Genomic DNA, 19,119 nt, shown 5'->3' on the forward strand with positions numbered 1-19,119 from the left:
TCATATATATATATATATATATATATATATATATATATAGAGAGAGAGAGAGAGAGAGAGAGAGAGAGAGAGAGAATGAGAGAGGGGAGGATGCTATGGTTTAGCTTTAAAAAATATAAATATCTGCAACACAATATATTACTTCTTAATTTTTTAAAGGCAGATTCAGTCATAATGATGGTTTAATGTCCTAATTTTATACCAAGAATGTGTCCTGCACGGTTTTTGCCATCCTAGTCTATATTTAGAAAGTTCTGCTGTTGAATAAATTAAGATATGCTTTTCCCTGCAAGTTAGAGACAATAAAGTGAATGAAAAATTTGAATAACAATGAAAAACTAATCTGTTTAATCTGGATTGAACTTATACAAAACAAGCATGCGTTATGGAAGGTATTAATAGCCTTTTCAGTATGCTATTGAGATAAATAGGAGAACATATAATATGAATAATGATAATACCATATTATTATATCCTATGTGAGATGTAAGGATCCTTATTCCAACTCCTCCTACTTTTGACTTGGGTCCCCCAAACCTGGTTACATCTTCTGAGGGTTCTAGGAGTACTTCTGAGGAATCAGAGCTTATTTTTTCTAATGCTTTTAGCTCAGGACCCCATTAGTGTACTTTCAGGTATCCCTTCCAAATCACAACATTCCCCATTGTGGTTTTATTATATTGAGGGTTGACATAAGAAATTAAATGGGAATTTGGGGGAGTTTTGCAGAAGCCATAGACGATATGCGAAAAGTAGGGGATAGCAGAAAATGTTTAGGAGCTCAGAAATGCATAAAATCTACATATGATATTGTAGATATCGACATTTTATTTTTTTAATACCATAAATATACACAATTTATTTTACTGTAAACATCTCATGAAAGAAAAAGAAAAAAAATTCATACTTCTTCTCTGGTATGAAGTGGTGGGAGGGGCAAAATATTTTAAGTGGATTTTCCAGATTATGGGGTTGTCAGGTCCATAATCTCTGAAATGTGGAAGGAATACTTGTACTTGGTGAGGTTTGAGTAAGCTTTTAGGAAGAAGTATTTCCTAAAGTAATAAAGTAAATACACTTGGTATAAAACATCCCTTCTCCCCTGCCCCAAAATCGGTGGCCCACTATCTCACAAGTAAATTTGGAGTCCAGCAGAAAATGGAACTCAGTTTAGAAAGCACATGTGACAGAAGGGTATATCATAGTTCCTGATTGTTAAAAGTCTTTTCATTCTGTGTATGGGGTACTCAAGAAATTCCCTTTAAGCACTGTGATTCTGTGCCCATCTGTCCTTGGCTCCTGATGAAGACACTGCCATTAGTTGGTCTGGAAATGTGACTAGAACACATGAAAGGAAGCTGTGAAGTCCAAAATCCATTGGTTGGACCCTTTGAAGCTCACAGAGTCCTCCTATAGGTGGGGTAAGTGGGATGAGAGACCCAGGATAAAGCCAGATCTTCTGCCCCAAGCAATTCCTTCTCATTCTGTGGCGCTGAATGTCATGCTTGCCCCAGTCCTTTGAATGACTCTGGTTTTGTTGCCTGTTAATTGTTCATTGACCTCGAGTTGCCATGGCCTATCTCAATATGAATTTGCTCAACATTAGCCCAATTTGACGAACATTTTTGACACTTTTCTAAGACCTAAGAATGAGAGTGATTGATCTGACATCTTATCCTTTTAAGTGAGATGGAGTTGAGTTAATCAGTCACCCCATCCTTATATTAACATGAAAGATGGCATGATGCAGTATAAGCTAGAGAGGGAACCTCTGCAATCAGGGAGATCTGGGTTCCTGTCCTTCTGGAGGCAAGTTATTTAATCTCTCTTAACCTTTAGGGCTATGGCTGACCTGTAAGTTACAGAGGGGTTCTGGAAAGAATGCAAGGTATATGGAGGGGTACAGAGAATTCCTACAGTGAGAATAATCAGTGGTCTCTCCTTCACTTAGTGCTATTTTAGGTTAATATGGAAATTTTGTGCTTTTCCAAACCTTTTCATATGTGTGTGTATGTGTGAAAATCCTCATTATTATTCCCAGTTGGTGGATAAAGAAACTGAGAAACAGAGAGGTTTATTCATTTGCCCAAAGTCATACTTCTAATTAGTAGCAGGATTAATATTTGTCCAAGGGTTCTTTCTGCTCTTGGGCCCATTTTTTAACATAGAAGTAACAGATTCCATCTATACTAACAAATAGAGTGGGAAAAAATTCTCCAAAATGTTTTCTACACAAATCTATCCCCATTACCAAATTCTTTTTGCTAATATACACATTGAATAATTAGTATTTAATGGAATTTTCCCAAGAATTAATTAACTTAATTAAGAATTTGTATCTGGATTCTGGTGAGTCGATAACACATAAAATCCACTTCCTGCATCTCTTTGTAGTTCTTTAGTCACTGGGACCCATATAAGTTCTGCCTGAGGGGGCAGCTGGGTAGCTCAGTGGATTGAGAGTCAGGCCTAGAGACGGGAGGTTCTAGGTTCAAATCTGGCCTCAGACACTTCCCAGCTGTGTGACCCTGGGCAAGTCACTTGACCCCCATTGCCCACCCTTACCACTCTTCCACCTATGAGCCAATAGACAGAAGTTAAGGGTTTAAAAGAAAAGTTCTGCCTGTGCTTATATAGAAGGGTATAGTGGAGAGAGTGTTATACTTAGAGGATTGAATCTGATCTTTGATTGTTAACTCCTTTGAATCTCAATTTTCTTAACTATCAAATACAGCTGATTATAATAATAATTATAATTATAATAGTACTTACCTCTTAGGGTTGTTAGAAGGAATGAATGAAATCAGGTGAGGTGCTTATACATACCTTAAAATTTCATTTAAATATTGGTTACTATTAGGATCATATGGGCAGGTAAGTGGGGACAGTAGATAGAGTATCAGCCCTGGAGTCAGGAAGACACAAGTTCAAATCTGGCCCCAGACACTAGCTATGTGACCCTGGGTAAGTCATTTAACCCTGTTTGCCTTGGGTTCCTCATATGTCAAATGAGATAGAGAAGGAAATGGCAAACCATTTCAGTATCTTTGCTAAGAAAACTGCAAATGGAGTCACAAAGAATCAGATACAAGTGACCGAACAGCAACAATTAGAATCAAAGTTGGTAACATATTTAGAGAATGAGATTAGATAATGTTACAATAGTAAGGTAATAATAGCTTCAGCTTCTTGGAAGGGGAAAGCGTGAAACCAAAAAAAAGTTGTAAATGTAATGAATTTAACATTGATTTAGTAATTTACCAACAGATCAATTAACAAACATTTGTTGAGCATTTATTAAGCACTTACTTTGTGCCGGGAACAATGTTAAGTGTTGGGGATACAAAGAAATATGAACATGCGATTCCTGTCTTCAAGGAGCTTACATTCTAATTGGGGAGATAGAATGTTATTTAATAGGTACATGTAAGGCACAAGGGGCAGCTGTATTCTGGGCAGGTATGTGACCCAGTAGATAGAGTGCTGGACCTAAAGTCAGGAAGGCTCATCTGTCTTCAAACACAATTAATTACTAGCATTGTGATCCTGGGAACGTTACTTAATCCCATTTGCCTCAGTTTCCTCATCTGTAAAGTGAGCTAGAGAAGGAAATGGCAAACCACTCCAATATCCTTAACAAGAAAACCCTAAATGGGATCACACAGAGTCAGACACAGCTGAAATGACTGAACAATAACACAACATATATACAGAATAAATGGCAAGGAACCTGGAAACGGAACGATGTAGCAGCTTGCAGTGGGTGGGTGAGAGAATGAAAAAGATCCTTCAGAAAATAGCATTTAAGTCAAGTCTTAGAGAAAGAGAAGGGATTTTAAAAGTTAGAGCTGAGGCAAAGGAACATTCTGGGTTTATGGAATAGCCAGTGCAATTAGCCAGGAGATATGGATCACAGAGGGTCTGAAGGGAAATAGAATGGACAAAGGCAAGACATTTAGGCAGGGACCAAGTTAGGAAGAGCTTTCAGAGTCAAAGACAAGACTTTATATTTGATCCTGGAGTTAATAAGGAACTAGTGGAATTTATTAAAGAAGGAGGTTCATGGCTTGGCTCAGGTTATGGGAGAATCACTTCTGCAGCTGTGTGAAAGATGGATCAGAGTGTGGAGAGACTGACAGCCAAGAGGCCAACAAGCAGGTGACTGCAGTAGTCCACATGTGAGGTGATTGTGTCTGTGGCAGAGAAGAGGAGAGGAGAGGAGAAGAGAAAAGAGAAGAGAAGGATGTATGTATTAGAGATGTAACAAAGGTAGAATTCCAACTCGTTTGCTGACGTTCTCTTTCTCCCTCTGTGACTGGAAGGGCAGATTCCCTCATCCCATCTAGGATGCTCAGCTTTGATAATAATCCTCGTATAGAATTTTTTTCACTTATATCCAGATTTTTCCCCCTTCTTTTCAACATTCCATGGCCCATATGGTGCCAGTGATGACCTACACCTAGGGCATTTCCTGATTGTAAATTACCAACTGGTTCAAGGGCGCCTCATCTTCTCCAGATGGCCATTAACAGCCAGAACATGCCTGCCACTGAAAATCACTGTTGCTTAATTAATAGATGTACCCAACAATATCTCTTTTCCTGTTTCAGGTGTCATGCTGTTGTAACTCAGAGCAAGTCTCTTGCCTCTAGGTTGTTATTTTAGCTGAATCAGTTTTAAAAGGACTTTATCACAGCAGCTTCCTGTCTCTAAACTAATAGGAAAAAAGACAAGATGAATAGCATAGGTAAATATTATCCCACATTGCCATCTATAATATGTAACTCAGAGCACATGATGAGGTAAACATAAACGAATCAATGTCTTCTAAAATTAATCTGAACATCTTTCTCCCCCCCAGTGAAAGAAAGTTCTGTTTCCTGTGGTTAGTGGTAATTTGTTACTCTCCTTCATTTGCAAATTAAATGGAAAATGCCACCTATATATATTTAACTGCTGCACTTTCAGCAGTCTTAACATGTAGCATAAATAAGTTAACATTTCTATAGCAAAAAGAGGCAGCTACTTACTGGGTAAAATATACATGACAATGTTTGGTTGAAACCAGAGCAGGGCATTCATTTCATTTTATGTGTCCTGGTCCCTATAACTGTGCAGGGAACCCAGTTTATTGTTTTATGCTTCTGGAAAGTCGATTTTCTAGGGGCTGTTCATATGCAAATGTTACAAAGAGCCTTGTTTGACTTGGCTGATTGAGAAGTGTTCATTCAAAGGAATTTACTGCTGCTTCATGGTCTCTGGTACTAGGGTTTATAATCAACTTTGAAGGCAGATAAGTAAGTCATTGGCGCAGGAGAGCATCAACTTCACGTCTGCAGAATTCCTCAAGTCCATTTCAGTCCATTCTCCTTCTCCCAAGCATTTTTTTCTCTATTTTCAGCTCCCGGAGAGGTAAAGGACCTCTGTGTAGGCACAGTAGTAAAGGTACAGGGCAAAAAGCATGCTGTAGTTGTAGTGAGAGGTTTGGGGCTTTGGTGTTTAGTGCCTATGTGACCTGGGCAAGTCACAGCTGTCGCCTCTCTGGCCTCAGGGTTCTCCTGGGTAAAATGAGGAGTTAGAGTAAATGACCTCTGAGATCCCTGCCAAGCTTTAAATGTATGACCCTTTGAAAGACCCCATTGGATTCCTTCTTCCCAATGGGACTGAGAAGGGGTCCAACTTACCTCATGGGGCCATGAGTTAGATGAGACAGAAGTCAAAGGAGGAAAATTATTCAATGGGGACACTGATCTAGGTTATATGTCTCTTATTACCTAAGCCCCCAAAATACTGACTGTGGTTTTGTCAAATGTCTGTCTGGGATCTAGGTCTACTATGTTTAAAATTTTCTCCTGCTCTTCAAGCCTAATACTTCAAATGGATTAATAATACCAGTTTTCCATATTATGGCATGCAATTGGATGGTCAGGTAAAAATAATGACAATAGCATATATATTTATTTTTGTATATGAAATTTTAACCTTTGCTAAGTGCTTTATAAATTTTTTCTTTTGATCTTTACAACAACCCTATGAAGTAAATGCTATTATTCTATTATTTTCATTTTACAGTTGAGGAAAGTGAGGCAATCAGAAGTTAACTGACTTGCTCAGAGTCACCCAGCAAGCAAGGTAGAATTTGAACTCGGTCTTCCGGACTTCAAGTCTAGTTCTTTCTCTACTGTGCCACCTAGGTCCAATTGGTCCATGGGTCTTGGATTGAGCAATGAAGGTAGATGTTGAACTGAACTGGGGACTGGCTAGAAGGAAGAGAATGGGTTGAGCTGAATTTTAGGAATTGTGAAATATGTTTAATGATCCCATTCTACTCCTTGACATTTCTCTGCATTTGACAAAAACAAAAGAAAGACTCATTTTCTATTTGTCATTCTTTGCCAGTGGTGTTCAGTCTGCAATATAACTGATAAGTCAGGATCATTAAATATCTATCACCATGGAAAGCAAAATATTCTGGCATTGAAAATGTATATTTATGTGAAATAATACACAGACTCTTTTCACAATCATTCTCTATCTGCATCATGCACTGAGTGATTATCTTACCCATCTCTACTCCCTATTCGGTCCTGCCACCATTCTTTCTCTTTCTTTCCCCTTTCCCATCTTAGCATAAGATCATAGATCTAGGGTTAGAATTTAGAGACCATCTAAGTCTCCCCTCTCCTTTTACAGAGGAGGAAACTTTGACCCAGAAATGTTAAATGAGTTGCCTAGATGAAGAATTGTAAAGACCACTCAGAACAGTGGAGCTGGGATTTGAACTGAGGTTCACCTGCTCCAAATTTACTACACCAGACTGACCTAATGATAGGCGAGAGTGGTCAGTGTCGCAATCACTTGAGTGGGTAGGTTACGCCTGAGCAACTATAGCGGAGTCCTTTATAGTTGCTCTGGAAGGAGCCTCTAAAATTGCATTAAAGAATGCCCCCCATTCCCTAACACTAACACTTTGGTTTCCATGTAAATCACTGGACCATATTTATACATGGCCTTAGATAAAAAGCAAAATGAGTACACAGGTCATTGACCAGACACAAACTTCAAACACTGCATTTTATGGGCATCTATTAAAAATGCTTTCTATGCTGCTCTTAAACCTTTTGCTTCATAATTAATTATAAGGTAGTTAATGGCAACAAGGATTTTGTGGAAAGCAATCCAATGTATTGGAATTCAACTTGAAGGGTTTCGGGTATGAACACATCATGAAAGTACTAAAGTTGTATTCAAAAGCTGACTCTAATAACAAAGTGCTCATGGACCAGACTTATGGATATGTTTCTAATATTTTACATTATTGATTGTGGAGTCCTTAAATTTGGGTGGGGTTAAATTTGGTTGATCTTAATAGCCAAACCTCTGTTGTAAGAGCCAAATCTCTTGTGTGTAAGCTCACAGAGAAGTTTTAAGGTCCTTTGGAATATCAAAGATCCACACATGCATTCCTAAGATAAGACTGGTGCCAGAGTTCTGGAAAAGAGAAGAATCCTGGCCCAGATACCTGGTGACCTATTATGTTATCATCCATCCTTTTGGGTTTGTTATTAAACTGTTAAAACTTTGGATGTGCTGAACTGGTGACGGACATGCTGCCACCCCCTCCTCGTGCAACTACCCTTAATAAACAGATCAGCTCCCTCATTCAGGGTCAGTTGGACACTCTTTCCCTGACCATCGGAGTAAGGACTGACAAGCTGAACATGAACTTGATGACTCCTGTGTCTCTTTGTCTGCTTTCTCTCTTTATGGTCTTCCTATCTTAATCTTTAACCCTTCCACCCATATTCCCTCAGTCCCCAGCTTCCCTTTCAGGTGCTCAACCCAAACAAAAATATCTTGTAGCTACAGGATGGCTACACAACTCAATAAATATTTTTAAACACCCACTATGTGCCAGACACTGTGATAAGTATTTTAAGATACAAATAAGAAAAAGAAAACAGTTCTTCACCTCAAGGAGTTACAGTCTAAAGAAGAAAGGCAAAATAGAAGGAAGCTGAAAATTGGAGGTGAAGAGGTACTTGGGGAGTGTGATGTTCTGTGGTTTCAAAACCAAGTAGAACTGCTGATGGAAAATGGAGAATTAACTAGAAAGTTCTGGAAAGCTTTTGGTGGTATTCATTATTCTGCTGTCCAATCAGAGAGGGGAGGCAACCAAGGGGATTAAAGAAGGTGTTGAGCACCAAAACTGTGAATGTGCACAGGAATGAGATTTCAGGTGATCAGTTTATCCTGGGTGAAGCATGATGTTCTATAAAGCTAAAACACCAATCAGAGCTGCTGATAGAAAATGGAGTCTTACAAACCAATATAAACTACTAGCGTCTTATGGTCAGGGGACCCAGGCTATAATCTTGACTGACACCACCCTAGTCTGGGTCTCAGTTCTAGATGGTGATGTCCTGACCAGTCAGCATGGAGGTAGGACCCTGGAATGTATCATCCAGAATCTAGGCTAGCTGGTATAAGAGGTACTTCGAGGTGACAGTATCCAAGGTGCTGAATCGAGGGGCATATCAGTTGTTGGTAAGAGTTCAAACTTTGGACAACATGCCACATATTAATGATCTAAAATGTGCAGGGACTAGTGGAAAGGTGATACCTTGTCCCAGCTCAATCTACTTCCTAGGAGTATGCGTCAATTTTTTTCTTAAGATATATGAATGCTCCACCCTGATCAAATGGTTCCTTTTGGATTGCCAGGCTCACCTGCTGCCTCTGCTGTCTCCTTAGTCATGGGTTAATACAACCTGTATTCCATAACTCTGAATATTATTAAGGAGGCTGTACATTGTAGACTTATGCTAATGTGATTATCATTATAATATATACATATATCATAAAATAGATGAAAGTATGAATTGTTGCCCTCTTCCTCAAGAGGCAGTGGGCCAGAGAGAGTTGCCTTCAGATCCAAGAAGTCTTGGGGTTCAAGCCCTACTTTTGATACACTCTGGCTATTACTAACTTCTTTTAAAAAAAATAAAACCTTTACCTTCTGTCTTAGAATCTACACTAAGCATTGATTCCAAGGCAGAAGACGGGTAAGGGCTAGGCAGCTGCGGTTAAGTGACTTGCTATGGGTCACTTGGCTAAGAAAGGTCTAAGGCTAGATTGGAATCCAGGACTTTCTGTCTATCCGCTGAGCCACCTAGCTGCCTTGTCACTTAACTTCAAAAGGCAATTTACTTAATTCCATTACTTAATTTCTAATGTTTCTAAGCAACTTTCTAAGACTACAATGCAAGAAAAGGAGCTAGCATGCCTCAGTAGTGCTCACCTGCCAGTGAAAGCACTGATCTAGTCACTATCCCTATCATCATCAGTCATCTCACATCAGAATCCAGGTGTGGAAAGGTGAATTTGACCTGCGTGTGCACCTGGCATTACAATATTGTTTCCCCTGCTAACTCCAGTTTCTCAAAAAGTCTGGTCATGGATTCCTCCTTCCTATATCTAGCTGGAAAGAGCTTAGGAAGGGGACTCTTTTCCCTCTTCCTTCCTTCCCTCCCTCCATCCTTTCAGTGATTCTCATTCATATGTATGTGGATTTTCTCCTTTCTGTGAACACCTATTTTCATCCCACTTGACTGAAATGAATTTTTAATCTGTGCTTATCCTAATCCTGCCCAACACTTTTGCTGTGGACCACTTTATCTTGACTATCAAGGAAAAGAGAAGAGTTAAGTGAGGCAACTCCTTCTCCTCAGGGAACCGTCTTCAAATTGGCTAGGCAGGGTGGTCTTGAAAAGCCAGAGACTTGGTGAGGATTCCAGACCTCCAACAATAAGGGAGAAAAGGGGAATCCCTCAGGAGTATATCCATATGTCTCTAAGCAACATTAATCAACACGAGGTACAGAAACAATATACGTATGACTTCAAGTATGAATAGAAAACTTTAAAAATTCAATTTAATTTTTTTCCGTTCTAATTATGAGTATTGCTACAGCAGTTCTCTGTTATTTTTCATTTCAAATATTCAATGTTTCAGTAGCATTATGGGTTAAATAGGCATTTGTGGGTTGGCTTGGAAACCTAACAACCGTATATAACATTGTTTCCATGGAAAAATGCATTCTGAGTTCCAAACAACTGACTTACAAATGAAGTTTTGGAACCAGGCCCATCTGTGAATTAGAGACTGACCGTATTTGTCTTCTACTGGTCCTAAAGCACACATCTAATGCTGTGAAGATCTGAATGGGGTCCTGTGGGCTAAGCATCATTGGTCATTTCAGTGAAGGAGAAAGGCACAGATAAGTTTTCCCACCCTCTTCAGGCATTCGATTGTTGGCCTGGTACCAACATGGAAAGATGCATATTTTCCCTGTGAGCATCGCTGCTTCTGCCATTGGCTTGCCGCCAAGAGAGGACCTCAGTGTTGTGGAACAGAGTGGATAGAGTGATGGCAGCTGGCAGTCTTGCTGGATTACTTGGGAATGACGCTGATGCGGGTGGGATGTGATGGACTGGTTGAGTGATGCATGGTACCTGAGAATCAACTGCCTAACTCTTTTATGAAAGGGGAAGGCAGGGGAAAGTATGGCTCCTTCAGTGGAATATTTGAAGACCTGGTTGCTTCTAGACACAGCATCTTGCAGAGACAAGAGCTCTCAGCTCATTTTAATTTCCTATAACAGTATTTCCTTGGGTGCAGGCACTGGGATTCTTTCCCTCATGAGCACAGCTCAGAATGCTAAGAGGAGGGGACACAGTTGAATGAATTCCATGGAAAGATTATGTGCTTTACCAAATATGGGATAAGCAGGAAGAGTTTGTAATGTATGCGTGATGTTAGAGATGGGGACTGGAGCTGGGATTTCCTTAGCAGGGAGAAGTCCCAGGTAAGGAAACTCTCTCTAACAATGCACAGAGGGCTTCTTTTCTGCCACTTAGAGAACTACCTAGAGCAGGGGTCGGCGACCTTTTTTGTCTGTGAGAGCCATAAATGCCACATTTTTTAAAGTGTAATTTCGTGAGAGCCGTGCAGTGCTCACAGTGCCGCTCCTGTAACAGCGCCTGAAAAAAAATTGACTTTATGGCTCCTGCCATATGTTGCCGACCCCTGACCTAGAGCAAGAGAAGATAAGTGATTTGCCCAAGGTCACACAGCTATTCTGTGTCAGAGATGAACCTTGGAGCCACATCTCCTTGATTTCAAGGTCAGCTCTCTGTTGCCTAGAAGTTGAACTTTGCTAAATCCTAGAAAAGTTGAGCAGACACTTAAGAGACAGAGATCATGCTTGTGGTCAGCCTTTCTTATGATTTTGGAGGTCTATCATCTAGAGCAGTGATTCCCAAAGTGGGCGCCACCACCCCCTGGTGGGTGCTGCAGCGATCCAGGAGAGAGGTGATGGCCACAGGTGCATTTATCTTTCCTATTCATTGCTATTAAAATTAAAAAAAAAAACTTTAATTTCCAGGGGTGCTAAATAATATTTTTTCTGGGAAGGGGGTGGTAGGCCAAAAAAGTTTGGGAACCACTGATGTAGAGGCTTTGGGAGTCTTGATTAAAGGACTGAGTCTTCTGGGACAGTTTCCATTATTGAGAAAGCAAGACTAACATGAAGGAATGAGTAGTTCTGAAGCATTTTCGAAGTTAGGTATGATTTTATGAGGGAGCTGCTGCTCTTCCATCTTCTTCAGTCCATCCTCAAGGGTGACAGCTGCTGCTCTTCCCTTCTGGAGTCAGCATGTGCTTAGAACATCATTGGTAGGATTGCCACTGGACTCCTCTTCTGGATGTTTGTATCACATGCTCTCTTGACCTGGTGGGAAGTCAGTTAAGTTTGGCAAACATTTACTTAAATGACTGCTCTGTGCCCTTTTAAAAGGTTGTCGAGTGTGCCAAGACAACCGAGAGGGAAATATTTCCTGCCTCCCAAGAGCTTCCAGTCTGAATGGTAGTTTCATTAGGACAAATGCTGGTTTTTCATTTTGCTCTTTGAATCTTCAGAGTCTGCTATTGTGCAAAGGCAAATAGTCAGTGCTTAGTAAGCGTCTGTTGCTGAAGCAAAGACAGAATTCTGAATTTAAGATGTAATCTGTAAAAAAAAAAATTATTCTCTTACGTGAATATCAGAAGAATCTGCGACTTAGTGTGGCTTTTGACCTGCGTGGCCTTGAGCAGTTATTTAATGTCACCTGCCACATTTTCTCCTCTATAAAAAGAGGGGGTTGGACTTCATGGCCCTACGAGATCCCTTCCAGCTTTCATTCTTTGATCCAGGTATGGGAATTCTCTCCAGTAACACAAATACAACCTGCCTAGGGCTTAGTAGGTAAATTCAGAATTACTCACCCCACATAGAAGTAAAGTGACTTGCTCAGGGTCACAGGTAATGTCTAAACGATGTCCGGATCTGAACTCACGACTTCCTTGCTGGCCAAATACTCCATTCACTCTGCTGCTTCTTTTGCCAGAGTAAGAACATGTATGCATTATTACCAGTGGCTAAAAGAGAACGATTGTCAGGAAACTTGAAAGTTGATCTCTGGGGAGAAGGATGGACAGGAAGGGGCTTTTGCTGGCAGTTGGAGTCAAGTTCTCTCCGTGGTTCATACAGCTGCAGGGAACAGACAGCTGTGGGAGGGTGGGAGGAGAGATGTGGAGTTGAGTTTAATTCTTCAGGGTTATTTAAGAGCACCATGAAATCGGCAGATTGCTCATTATTAGTGGGGGCTGATTGGGACCAGCTTGTCCTGTGTGGGGAGAATTTGAGCTTTCTAGGAAAGTCAGTGGTTACCATGAACGGTTACCTAAAGTGAGAAGACCCAATTTTGGGTAGCCAAGAAATTAGAAGTTATGGAAGCTTAGGGATAATGGGGCAGAGTTAGCATTGAGCCTCCTTCCTTTCTATTGTCATCACGGTGACTGGGGGAATTTATCTCTATTGGAATCTTAAGGTCTGGCTGCCCTTGTTTCCCATTGCCTTGATTCCCCAGTCTAGGTAAAATGGGTGCTTAAAAATAATAGCTCACATTGATTTAGTCCATGCTGTGGAGTTGTCATTGTTTTAAACCCTTATCTTCCACCTTAGAATCAACACTGTGTATTGGTTCCAAGGCAGAAGAAAGATAAGGGCTAGGCAATGGGGGTTAAGTGACTTGCCCAGGGTCACATAGTTAGGAAGTATCCGAGGCCAAATTTGAACCCAGGACCTGCTATCCCTGGGCTTGGCTCTCAATCCACTGAGCCACCTAGCTGCCCCCTTGCTATAGAGTTTTGAGCTGGGGTTCACTAGAAATTAGAAGTTGCTTTTGTTCAGTCATTTCAGGCATCTCTGACTCCTCGTGACCCCATTTGGGGTTTTCATGGCAAAGATACTGGAATGGTTTGCTGTTTCCTTCTCCAGCTCAGTTGACATACCAGGAACCCAAGACAAACAGGGTTAAGTGACTTCCCCAGAGTCACACAGCTAGTAAGTCAGATTTGATCTAAGGTCTTCCTGACTTTGGTCTGATGCTCTGTACCAGTGCTGGAGAAGACATGGCTCCAATGCAGAGCTGGCATTTGGGGAGCTACTCCTTTCCCCCTCTTCCCAGCTCCCAAGGATATTTTTTGCATGCCCCACCACTCTGTCCAGCCACCCAAAGCAAGCACTTTCTCCTTCAGCTCTCTTTAGTAATCCAGGGCTCACAGCTTGAATTTGCCCTCTGGCCACTCGAATTTAGAAAATATTTGTGTGGAGCCAGGAAGCTCCACACAAAGAGGAAGGTCGTAAAGGAAAGACAGGGGCTATGGAGATTTTTAGGAGAAAAGCATTAGAAGTAGAAATGAGCTCCTAAGTTGTCATGATCAAGGTGGACTCTGCTTAGAGTGCAATTCAAGAACTGAGTATCTAGAGTCATAGGAAAGGAGATTCAAAGGGTGCTCCCAGGCAGAGACCAGGGAAGAGTAAAGATTCTTAGGTGACAGACAGAGAGGCAGAATTAGGTGATGTAGCACATAGAGCACTGGCCCTAGAATCAGGGAGTCTTTTCTTCCGGACTTCAAATCTGGCCTCAGACACTTACTAGCTGGGTGACCCTGGGCAAGTCATTTAATCCTGTTTGCCTCAGTTTCCTCATCTGTCAAATGAACTGGAGAAGGAAATAGCAAACCACTCCAGTATCTTTGTCATGAAAACTTAGATGGAGTCATGAAGAGCTGGACATAACAGAAAAAGGGCTAAACAATATATACATACATATATATCTCTAGAGCTCTAGATATTAGCTCAGCTAGCACTTCCCAAGTGTCTTTCCTCACATCCCTCCTCCAGTGCATATACCACTTCAATAGCACCTCTACATTCCCCACAGATGTTTCCTTGGGTTATTTTATATGCCCTTATATGTGTCCATCCTGTCTCTGCAACAGAATACAAAGATCTAGAATTTTTTTCATTTTGGTCTTCTTAAATCCGATGCTTGTCACAGAGTCTGGCACACAGTAGGAGCTTAATACATGGCTAGTTGATTAATAGGGACATGGGGTGGATAAAGAGAACTCTGCCAAATCTGGCCTTAGAAATTAATTGGACCAATAAAAAAAGACAAGTATTACCCTCCCCACTGCCACCATTTCCTCCCACCCCTTCCTCCAAGGTTCAAGGCAGGAAGAAGACCTGGAAAAAAAAAAAGAGTAACAACGACACGATTGCCTTAGTGCTTTCAACCTGTGCCAAACTAACCGAGAAACCTCAAAGACAGAACTTGTGATTTATTTCAGCTGTGTATAGTTGGTATGCTAAGGTTCCCTCACACTGTAGTAAAGATTGATTATGTACTTGAATGCACACTGTGCGTGCTTTACTGCTGCTGACAGAGTGAGGCTGGAGAAGATAAAGTGGGGAAAAAGCTGGGGCCTTTGGGAGAACCTGATTGAGAGAGCCTTCTGTTAGGGAACATGGATGGTAGTGCCCTATTTCATCTCCCCAGATACCCTTGGATGTTTCTAGAAGGAAAGGGGGTCTTAACCTTTTCCTGTGTGCCAAAGACCCCTTGGACAAGCTGCTGAAGCCCGTGCATCCTTCTCAGAATGATGCTCTTAAATGCATAAAAACTATAGGTTAATAAAAGAAATCAATTACACTTTTAAAAAAGTCAAAATATTTTAAAATTTACAAAAATATTTTCATGGAGTCTTTTTATTGGTTTATACATATGTAATTAATCAAAACCCATTTCCATATTATTCATATTTGTAATTGAGTAATCTTTTAAAGTCACAGCCCCAAATCATATACCCATATAACCAAGTGATAAATCATATGTTTTTCTTCTGCGTTTCTACTCCCATAGTTCTTTCTCTAGATGTGGATAGCATTCTTTTTCATAAGTTCCATGTAACCCTACTTATTTTAAAATAATTGAGAAAGCCATGAGAACATTTAGTAAAAGGAAGTTTGATACATTCCCATGGGTCAGCATAACACCTGTGGCTTATTTCAGACAACTTTCTAATTAAATTTTGATTACTATCACTAAAGCTGCCATTTTCCACAAGCTTTTTCTGTTTCTCTGTTTTCTTACTCTCTCCAATTACAGAATTGTAGCTAGTAATATTGGCAAAAAAATGGTTGAAGTGAGGAGGTACTATGTAAGCAATGGTCAGTGTGAGCCGAAGCCATGTGGGGTAGAGGAGAAGGTAGACTCAAGAAGGAGCTACCATGTTGAAAAGACTGGCATTGGTTCAACCAATGTAGCCTATGGGACTTTGATAGCCAAAGGATGTCCTATTTTCCCTATGCTAGTTAAGGCTCTGATTAACCTTAGCAGTGATTCCCAAACTTTTTTGGCCTACCGCCCCCTTTCCAGAAAAAAATATTACTTAGCGCCCCTGGAAATTAATTTTTTTAAACTTTAATAGCAATTAATAGGAAAGATAAATGCACCTGTGGCCATCACTGCCATCCTGGATCGCTTCAGCACCCACCAGGGCGGCGGTAGCACCCACTTTGGGAATCTCTGCCTTAGAGGATGTATATCAAAGGAAGTTTGATGGGGAGAGAAGGAGCAGAGAGACACAGCTCAAATATCCCCCTTTGCTGCTAGGTCAACAAAGTTTTGTAGGGTCATTGCTTGGGAGGGGATGGGCACATCCCATAATTTTTAAGAGGAAATTTTGTCTAATATTCATTTAATGATTTGAATAGAGAAGCTTTTATTAAATATTTACTTCGTACATTGATCTACTGAGAGGGTAGTTCTTCTTGGCTTGGTGGCCAGTCTTTGACTCTGTCCCTTTCCCAAGGGTGAAGGTGGATGGGGTAGGAGAGGTGGGGAAAAAGGACCTGGAACTTCTGGTTATAAGAGTTATATATCAAGAGGTCCATTGAAAAGGACTGCAGCAGACACCTCCCTGCTATTAAGGTCAGCCCATGTGGCCCTTGATGAAGGATCCATGTGTTATTCTCTAGTCAATGCTGCTTGAGGGTTTAGGGGTCCAGGAGGGTATTCCCCTGTTTATCCTTATTGCATATTTGCTTTTGCCTTTGCTATTTGGGACTCCAAGACATGTCACTAGAGTGCTAAGGCAGTGTCCTATTACTTTCATTTGTCCCACTGCCTAGGATGATCTCTGGCAGGTACTTTATAAATGTTTGTTGATGAACTAATATATGTTCTAGTCTTAGTTCTTCACTGAGGGGTTTCCCACAGGGAAAAGTCAGATCATTTCTTTACTAGAGCTTCAGAAGACATTGAGCTTGAAAAGAGAAGATGAGTATTGATGTAAAAACATAGATATTTATTATGACCTTCAGTTCCTTAAGGAGTACCCTAGGGGAAAACTTTGAGCCAGGACATGACAGCTGGGATTAGGGCGAAGGTAGCCCTCAGGAATCCTCGTGTCTAAACTCTGGCTCTAGAGATTATTTGTGGTCACTTAATCAGGTCTGAGCCCTTCCCCTCCAGACCCAAGGATATTTGCTGCTGCCCAGGAACAGCTAAATAAGGAAAGTAAGCCCTGAAAAGGAAGGCTTGATTGTTTGCCTAATACTCTGGTTAGCCAATCAGGGCAGCTTTGGGTATGTTTGACTTGACTAGTGGGTCCATGGGTATTGATTGACCTAGGGTGATGTCTATCTCTATGTGGTTGCCTAAGCTTTGTTACTTTTCATTTATATTATTTTTATGAATTTATAAAGTAAGTGATTGTGCAGTCAACTTTAACCAATAAAACCAAGTGAACATATGCTTGCAATAAGTTATACGTAACAATTAATTTCTACTTATGGTATATCCATAACAGCTTATTGGTTCATTCCTATTTTTTCCTTTCTGTTCTCTGCTTTTTCATCTCTAAATTTGAACATGCATTTTTCCTTTTATGTAGCTATACTTAGTATATATTGTGTTGCTTTGTTTCTATTTTCATCACTTGTATTATTTCATCTGAGTTTCCCCCCTCCAATTTCCTTATGTTTCTCATTTTTATCATTTTCAGTGGCATTACAAAATTCAATTACATTGACAGATCGTAGGCTTTTTTTTCCCTGCCATTTACCATATATGGTTAGACAGACAGATTGTTTCCATTTTTTTTAATTCAAATAATGGTGATCTATCACATTCATATATTATATACATATGATGATAAAATCACAAAATAAAAATAAACTCCCTTCGGCTATACTCTTTGGATAACCATCATCGTGTCTTCATACCTTCTTTATTCCCAACCCTAAGCATTTTACCTTCGATTTGGATGTCTTTCTTCATTGGACTAGAAGTTCTTTGAGAGCAGAAACTATCCTTTTAAAAAAAAATTTTATAGCCTTGGCATTTAAGAAAATACCTGGCACAACATAGGTCTTTAATAAATGTTTATTGTGTTATAATAAATATGTATATATAATGTGTGATTTTGACATGTCTCTTTCTTCTTATGAAGATTCTTATAGAATTAATCCTCAAAAATGGAAATAGATCAGTGTATATGATTATAATATAATATACTTTATATTATATATTATACTTTTGTTGTAAAATAAATGTATAATATAATATGTAACAATACAAGATATAATATTGTTAATTTAATTATTATAATTTTATTTTTATAATATTAAATTATTTTCATAACAATACATAGTTACTGCATATTGCTAGATTACCCAAAGACCCAGATTATATTGGAAAAATGGCTCTTGTTTTTAATTTTCACATTTGTGGTTCTTTGCTTGCTCATTTTTAGGAGAGGAACTGGAGAATGGCCCTAGAATGTTTATGAACTACATTTGCTGAAAGTCCTTCTTCCTTGATTGAGGCCACCTTTATATTGATCCATATTAAATGGACATAGACACACACACACACACACACACATGTACATACACATATATCTGTTACCACTGATCAGAGTAGGTCTTCCCTAGCTCTCAGTTGAAAATTTGGCCAAGCTTAGAGTAGGAAGAGGGGCTGCTGGGAGAAAGTGAAGGAGTGATAGTGTGCAATGACATCAGCTAGATATCTACATCCCATTGAGCTGTATGTAAGGGAATCTTTCTTGATAATGCCCCGCCTCATTTCTTTTCTTCCTCTCTTCCCCTTCTCACCCCAGCCTCTCAGGCTCACATACAGGCATTCAATCTCAGAAGATAATAGCATTTCTATCACCATATTTAACTACATTCTTTGACATTTAAGTGGATTATCATTGTAGAGGACCAACCTAGAACTCCATCCTTCTCTCTCACTGGATTGTTGTGGGAAAAAAAATGTTTTGTAAACCCAAAATTCAATGTATATTTGAACATAATATTAATGATAATAATTGTTACTACTGTAGCTGTTAGTGGTAGTACTGCTGCTAGGTAGGCACGTGGTGTAATGGATGGAGAATAAAACTTGAAATCAGGAGAATCTGAGTTCAGATTCTCATCTCTCTATCTCTGTGACCCTGACCAAGTGACTTAACCTCATTGGCCTCAGTTTCCGAGGGTAAAGGTAGGACCTACTCTGTAAGGAGTTAATATATATTAAGTTCTTTGTAAACTTTAAAGCAGTATATGAATGCTAACCAATATTATTGCTCCTCATGATCTCAGCTTCTCAAGGCCAAGAAACTGTCAACGATAAATTAGAAATTAAGTTTCTAATCTTAATTTTT

General features: G+C 39.9%; 1 protein-coding gene across 1 annotated transcript in view; it reads left to right on the top strand.

Annotated features, from left to right (window-relative positions):
- DCHS2 (dachsous cadherin-related 2) overlaps nt 1-19,119 on the top strand; it is a 352,313-nt gene that overhangs the window by 215,925 nt on the left and 117,269 nt on the right. The window lies entirely within an intron of this gene.

This window comes from Gracilinanus agilis, chromosome 6 (genome assembly GCF_016433145.1).
Source record: "Gracilinanus agilis isolate LMUSP501 chromosome 6, AgileGrace, whole genome shotgun sequence".
In the NCBI taxonomy this organism is placed as follows: Eukaryota; Metazoa; Chordata; class Mammalia; order Didelphimorphia; family Didelphidae; genus Gracilinanus; species Gracilinanus agilis.